This window comes from Alosa pseudoharengus, unplaced genomic scaffold (genome assembly GCF_046254945.1).
Source record: "Alosa pseudoharengus isolate Yale_2024_CS ecotype anadromous, Long Island Sound unplaced genomic scaffold, YU_APseudo_1.1 YU_APseudo_1.1_scf_87, whole genome shotgun sequence".
In the NCBI taxonomy this organism is placed as follows: Eukaryota; Metazoa; Chordata; class Actinopteri; order Clupeiformes; family Clupeidae; genus Alosa; species Alosa pseudoharengus.
The window spans coordinates 12,501-20,000 of NW_027468878.1; the positions used below are offsets into that span (position 1 = coordinate 12,501).

The 7,500-nt window shown below is 48.4% G+C and overlaps 2 non-coding genes across 2 annotated transcripts; one reads left to right on the forward strand and one right to left on the reverse strand.

The window, feature by feature from the left end:
• Nucleotides 1–7,112: 7,112 nt before the first annotated feature.
• On the reverse strand, nucleotides 7,113–7,194 carry trnal-cag (transfer RNA leucine (anticodon CAG)). The gene has a single exon. It is a non-coding gene; the product is annotated as a tRNA-Leu (tRNA).
• A 134-nt stretch (nucleotides 7,195–7,328) lies between these two features.
• Nucleotides 7,329–7,402, forward strand: trnan-guu (transfer RNA asparagine (anticodon GUU)). The gene has a single exon. It is a non-coding gene; the product is annotated as a tRNA-Asn (tRNA).
• The last annotated feature ends 98 nt before the right edge of the window (nucleotides 7,403–7,500 follow it).

The following is a 7,500-nucleotide window of genomic DNA, read 5'->3' on the forward strand; positions in this document are numbered from 1 at the left end:
TGGGTTGCAGACCAGCCCTGGTTGAAGGACCAGCCCTGGGTGGATGCTGAGGGTGGTGGTCCGTGGGTGGATGCTGAAGGTTGTGGGTGGGTGGCAGACCAGCCCTGGGTGGATGCTGAGGGTGGTGGTCCGTGGGTGGATGCTGAAGGTTGTGGGTGGGTGGCAGACCAGCCCTGGGTGGATGCTGAGAGTGGTGGGTGGGTGGAGGACCAAACATGAGAGTGTGCCAGGGGTGCCTGGTAAGAAGACCAGCCTTGAGTGTGAGCTGGGGGCAGCTGATAGCCAGATGAGAACTCCTGGGCTTGTTCCAGGGGTGCCTGAAGAAAGGAAGTCCAGCTCTGGTAGTGTGTTGGGGATGGCTGGAAGGTAGAGGACCAGCCCTCCATACAGCTGTTTTGTGAGGAAGCAGCATCGTGCTTGGAAATAGCTGCGTCTCCCCCACCTGTGTGTGGAATGGCACTGGCGGACAGTGGTACAGGTGTTCTGGAATGGCGCCGGCGGATTATTGCATCACCCTCACGGTTCTCAGGCTCCTGGAACTCCAAAGGAGTGTGTCCATGCTGAACTGGCTGTGATGGTAGGTCACGAGCCTCCAGGAGGGATTTTTTAGCCACGGCAATCTGCTGTGGAAGCTGCACGCCCTGCAGTAAAGAATCCCGTTCAGTTCTCTTTTGGCGATCATGCAGCCTGCAAAGACAGAAAACAAAACACACAAGAGTAAATTTTTCAGTGTGTTAATTGTTAAACATTTTGTTCAAGTATCCAATTCAATCAATTTATGAAGATATTAAATATGAACTCACCAGGAGCACACTGTGGTGTTGTTTATGTTTACAAGTACCAGGTCACTCCTGTCTGTGATCTCTTTGCAGTCCTCAACTAGCTGCTTGATGTGGGAGTACGCCATGACAATGGACTGGGGTATGGCAAATGTCCTCCCTTTATTGTCCTTTGGCCTGTTTCTGGCTTCCTTGTACTCTTTGTACAGCTTGAGAGCAACGCACTCTGAAATTCTGTTGTGGTCTGGTCTGTGCGCAGCCTGACCATGGACCATGAACAATCTACAAATAGATGACCAGATCACATAATGCTCATCATATATGCATGTTCACATATTGACTTAAATATACTGATACAAATGCTAAAGAATACAGCTATATGAGATGTAGATACCTCTCAGCTGCCTGCTGGCCTGGAGCAGAGCCACTGCGCTTTCTTGAAGCCCTCCAAGGTCCTGGCAAAGCTGTTTTTTTGCTCTTGAGGGTATATCTGGTGGCGGTCTGGTCGAAGATACTTAGATGTGAGTATAACCTCAAAATCTCTGCCACTTCAGCATTGGAGAGTGCTGTTATTGTCCGGTTAAGCCCAACCAGGTAACCTGCCAAGGCATCAACTGCCTCCCATCCAGGAATCCCTCTGGCATCACACCTAGTGTCCTGTTACAATAATTGAAACAATAAAACCGATTTCAAACATCTGGTACAAGAGCAAATATAAAGAAGCCCACATTTCCAATGGTGAGACATTATCCACTTTACCGGAGCTGGAGTGACAAGCCCACTCTCCTCAGATGGGGTGAGGACAGGCCTGGTAGAGGCATCGCTCGCAGAGGCATCACTCTCCCCCAATGGGGAGTAGACGGGCCCAGCAGAGGCATCACTCTCCCCCAATGGGGAGTAGACGGGCCCAGCAGAGGCATCACTCTCCCCCAATGGGGAGTAGACGGGCCCAGCAGAGACATCACTCTCCCCCAATGGGGAGTAGACGGGCCCAGCAGAGACATCACTCTCCTCCAATGGGGACCTGGGATCTGGCCCGGGCCTGGGGCCACCGCTTACATATTGCTGAGGTGATTAATAAAAGAATACATAGAATAAAGAATAAATAATAATAATAATAATACATAATAAAGAATAAATAATCTTTTAATGGTTTGTTGTGTCTGTTGTACATTAAAAATGAAATGTTTATTAGTTTTCCGATATTTTTTTGATGTCTGATATACTGTTGACATAATATTACCTGCAATGTGAGGTCATGAGCCTGTGGTACGGTCACATCAGGACATTCGTCCTCGAGGTCTTCATCCAAGACCTCAGGCAGGATGTCACCAATACCACTCTGCTGGCTCAGAAGATTTCCTCTGTTGGACTGTGCCAGAAGATACTCAACCGCAATACGCTCTCCTGCAATAAGTATTTACCAAGGGAAAAATGATTGATTGATTGATTGTTTACTTGCCTACCATGTCACAATATAGGTTTGATCATCATCAACAGCAGACTTTTCTTACCGGTAGGTTTCCCAGGGGGGATAAACTCTGGGAGAAGAGGTTTTCCCAACACTTTGCTGCTGAGCGCATTGACATTGGACATCAAACGGATGTTATAAATCTTTGTCCTGGATGTCTCAGTCATACAAAGTGCTTGTGCTGAACGGTTCAAATTCCACCTTGACACCCCCTCAAGCATGTACATCTGAGTGTGCAATGCATTGCATCTCCACCCTGATGAAACAAAAAACAGGATCACTGATTACAGAAAATTACAACAATAATTATGTCAACATTCAATAGGGAAATATACCAAATGTGTGTGAGGTTTTAACATGCCTGGAATGAAAGCACACTGGTGCTTATGGAAGCTTTCCAGAGAGGAGGACCCTCTGCCGCATCTAAGCACATCCAGTGTCTTCTCTCCTTTCTCCAGCCCTGACCCTATGTTAGTGTAAAGCTGCACTCCTGGTGGATCCTGGATGCAGGCAAGGTGCTTTTGCTGTACCTCCCACACTCGAGACATGCGCTCGTGGTTGATGAGGTGCAGCCCAGTGCCGTCCACAAGGTGCCACATCGAGTCAAGAAGACTTTTGATGAGGGCACGGGTCTCCTCCACTCCCCGGGTTTTCCTGCGGCAGTGCTTGGCTAGCTCTTTAGAGCTGATGCTCGCCAACACCTGGGCATCTGTTGGCTCGTGGCCCTGATGTTTTTGCCTCAGCTCTGACCGCTTTGCCTCTTTCAGACGACGGACGTCCTGGTCATCCCACTCAAAAATGCAGGTGGACAATTTGGAGCAGAACGTGCCGTACAGTGGATGGTGTTCCGTGGTGAGACCGTTGGTGAATCGCCTCATAAAGTGGAACACATCCAACCGCACAGTGGACGTCCATGGCCGAAACCAATGGAGAACTGGGCTCACTCCTGTGTAAATTCACAAGATCATGAATATACATTTTTTTAGTTTGTAGTCAGTGTCACCAACTGCCTTAATTTGGCAAAAAAACATCAACACAAACTACAGGTAACCTACCTCTGTCACTGCAACAGTCTCTATCCACATAGATGGCGTCTGGCTGTGGCTCACCAGCATCCCTGTACCGCTGGACGATCCCTTGGCACAGGTCATCCAGCCCAGCCCCCTCGCCGGTTGTGAGGACAGAGTTGAGGATCTGACCATACTCATTCCCCACATTGGACATCCATGTTGCCGTGTCCTCAATCCCCCCAGCCAGTTTTTTGGTCACCTATGTTATAACAAAAGTATATACATCATTAGCACATGTTTTCTTATCCAACAATAAAAAAACAAATTAGCTCAAGCTTAAATAGGTTTACATTTACCTTCTTAGTGGAATCGAGCTTCAGAATTCTGCCAAACGTTGAAGTGATGACACCTTTGAGTTCATCAAGGTGACCGACTACATCGTTGGCATGCACTGTCTCGAACCACTGGGCCAGGGGCAAGGGAGAGAAAGGTGGTGGCGGGGGATAAACAGCCTGGGACTGCTTCAGGCAGGATCTTTTGTGAATTTCACAATCTGTGAAATAGTCAATGGATCTCCTAGCCCACTCCTCACTGTGTGCCTCTTGAAAGGCCTGCTGCAGGTAACTGGAGCTATTCCCTGCTGTTCTAGGACGCAAAAGTGTCACACATTTTCTGTCCAGTGCCAAATGTGTAGTCAACACAGCAGGGAATTTGTTGCGGTTAGAGGGGTCCAGTTGCTTTAAAATATCACTACTCCAAGGACAGACAGGTAGTTTGCACTGGCTGCACCTTGGGTAATCTCCCCCTATTAAATAATATTTGCTGTCCACATCAATGACCTCTCTGACCTTGGTGTAAATGCCAGAGTGGTGCATCTTTCGGTTGCATTGAGTGCATTTCAGAGGGATGCCCCACATGCGCATTGGTGCCCACAGGAACATCCTCTGCCGAAAGTAATAATGTGGGTTTGGAGGTGCCACAGATCTGATTGGGCTTGGGGGGTGGTGCCAATTCTGCCTGACATCCTGTCTCAGCTGCCCACTCGCGTCATAGAGGATGTGGGCAATCCACTCCTGATCACCTGGCTTGATGACCCGGAGGAACGGCTTTGGCAAAAACCTGGCCCGGCTTACCTCTGGAAAGTGCAGAGGGACTGGGAGCCCTGGTGCTGCTGGAGGAAGAGCAGGAGCAGGAGAAGAAAGAAGTGGTGTGCCACTCTGAGTCGCTGGTGCCACCTCAAATCGTGTGGAAGGGGCAGGAGCAACTTGGAGACGGATGGTTGGTGTCGTCTCCTGGGCTGTGAGGCAGACTGGAGCTGGAGCATCTCGGGGAGAGACGAATGGTGTCAGTGTCTCTTGGGCTAGGGTAGTGGAAGGACGGGTTGAAGGGGTTGGAGGAGAAATGTTTGGGAGGTCTGTGGGAGAATTTAAGACATTACACTTCTCAAGGTGCTCTGATAACCCGACAGCTCCCTTGGCCTTTGTGCCGCAGTGCTCACACTGCTCCTGGACATGGAAGTCTGACAGGTGCTGAGTAAACTGGTCAGAGAGCACTTCCTGAGCACAGAGGGAGCATGTCATAAAAGTACCGCCAGTCCCTGTCTGCTGTGGACCTGCTGCGGTCCGACCTGCTGCGGTCCCTGTTTGATGTGGACCTGCTGCGGTCCCTGTTTGATGTGGACCTGCTGCGGTCCCTGTTTGATGTGGACCTGCTGCGGTCCGACCTGCTGCGGTCCCTGTTTGATGTGGACCTGCTGCGGTCCCTGTTTGATGTGGACCTGCTGCGGTCCCTGTTTGATGTGGACCTGCTGCGGTCCCTGTTTGATGTGGACCTGCTGCGGTCCGACCTGCTGCGGTCCCTGTTTGATGTGGACCTGCTGCGGTCCCTGTTTGATGTGGACCTGCTGCGGTCCCTGTTTGATGTGGACCTGCTGCGGTCCCTGTTTGATGTGGACCTGCTGCGGTCCCTGTCTGCTGTCCTGACTGGGGGAAAACAACATTTTGTATTTACTCTCTATATCCTCTTATCCTCTAAATCACACAAAACTCTGCATCAAAACAAGTAATTTGGAGAATCAAGCACAACGAAGCACCAGCCGTGGGGAACAGCTGTAGAGGAAGCATTTGTCAGCATCTTTATCTCACATCATATGTTTAAGGATTCAATGACATTACTTACATCATGGTAGCCACATTTGCAGGGGATATTTTTCCCAAAAATGTCTGTTTTTCTGACAGTTAGACCAAATAGAGGGGTCAAGGGACAACTCTTTATCCTCTCTATCACTGCCTTCCAACGTCTGCTTCCAGGTCTCTGGCCAGTGGAAAATGTATATTTCCCCTGGGCAAACAGGATCATGACGCCAGCCCAGAATGAATCTGGCTTTCCTTCCTTTGGCATCTCTATAGGACAAGAGGCAGTCATTAGGCTGTTAGGCAACATGTAGGCCTACATGCACAGACAGATTGACAGATAGACAGATAGGAAATTAAGCTACAACATCACAGCTACTGATAAAATTATGAACCAATGAACTCCCTCCATTTTCCTTATAAGTCAAGTTTGAGGAACTATCATCAGGGATGCTACATACAGAAGGTATATCATACAGTAGTAATATCGATATCAAAGCAAAGATTGTTAAGGCGGCCTTAACAATCTTTGATCAAAGCATTTAGAATCTTGTTTAGCGCGGTTCTTCAAAGAGCGCGCTGGCGTCTGATGACGTCACATGTGCTAAATTTAGACCAAAATTAGCAGCGACATTTCACGTAACCGTTACCGCGTCTTGAAACAAGTTTACACAAAACTGAGCATCTCTGTTTTAGTTTAGTTTCATGGACACAAGACAGACACGCAAAAGACACTTAAAAACATTCAGTAAAGAAATAATTAACATATCGATCAGCGTTATCCTTTGAGGTTTTGTCACCGTCTTATCAAAGTTAACAGCGGCATAAACACTTACGTAGACAAAATTGAGCATCTCTGCTCTAGTTTAGTTTGATGGACACAGCATCTCTGCTCTAGTTTAGTTTGATGTACACAGGAAAGACACGTAAAAACGTTCAGTAAAGAAACTAATTAACATAGCGATACGCGTTATCCCTTAAGGTTTTGTGACCGTCCAAACACGAAAAACATCCGTTTTGTCACAGCAGAACTATTACATTACATTTGGCTGGCTGACGCATTTTTAACAAAAGTTACTATTTACAAACACACCACATACTTTTACGATTTCACTTCGGCGATTTACATAATTTTAGTAAGTTCTACTTACTTTTAGTGTCGAGAGATATTCGCCGCTGGTAAATAAAGTTACCTGAGGATGAACTGTATCGTCACCGTCAGTCACCTATCAGAACACTGTGCGCTCGAGAGATGGCGCCCGCCCCCTAGGAGCGGTAAACTGTTTCGACGCATATGATTGGCTCTTTTGCCCCCTTGGAACGGCAACTGTTTCGAAGCATACGATTGGCTCTTTTGCCCCGCTGTTAGGACTTGTTAGGATTCTGTTCGGATTCTGTTAGGAGTTGTAAGTAACGGTTAGGACTCGGTTAGGACTTGTTAGGAATTGTTAGGACTTTGTTAGGAATTGTTAGGAATTGTTAGGACTTTGTTAGGAATTGTTAGGACTTTGTTAGGACTTGTTAGGACTTGTTAGAGCAGTCCATTTAGTGGAGGGTACGGCCACGACTACCTGACGGTCATCTGCACCGTGCTCTCTCTGTACGCTTTTGTTCAAGGGATAGGTCGGCCGTAGCAGATGGGAAAGACCTCTGGCGACCGTGCCGGAGCACAGTGGCTCTTGAGTGTCTCGCCCTTTTATCCTTCAAAAACAAAAGGACTTGTCAGAAGTGGGATTCGAACCCACGCCTCCAGAGAGACTGCGACCTGAACGCAGCGCCTTAGACCGCTCGGCCATCCTGACTCCTTGCGGCAGTCTCTCTGACACAAGAACGGGAATATGATTGACTATGCATTGTTGAAGAATGAATGAGTCTTGAGAGAAAGACTGAAGACACGTCCGAGTTGATGTTGCCCCTAAAGGAAGAGGCCACGGCAGTCTCTGTGGCGCAATCGGTTAGCGCGTTCGGCTGTTAACCGAAAGGTTGGTGGTTCGAGCCCACCCAGGGACGTCCTCCTTTTGAGCAATATAGTCACACTCCTGGCACCTTCCACCAGCAGCTCATCACGCGTCTTTGCCAAAACGCTGCGAGGAAAAGCGAAAGCCGCT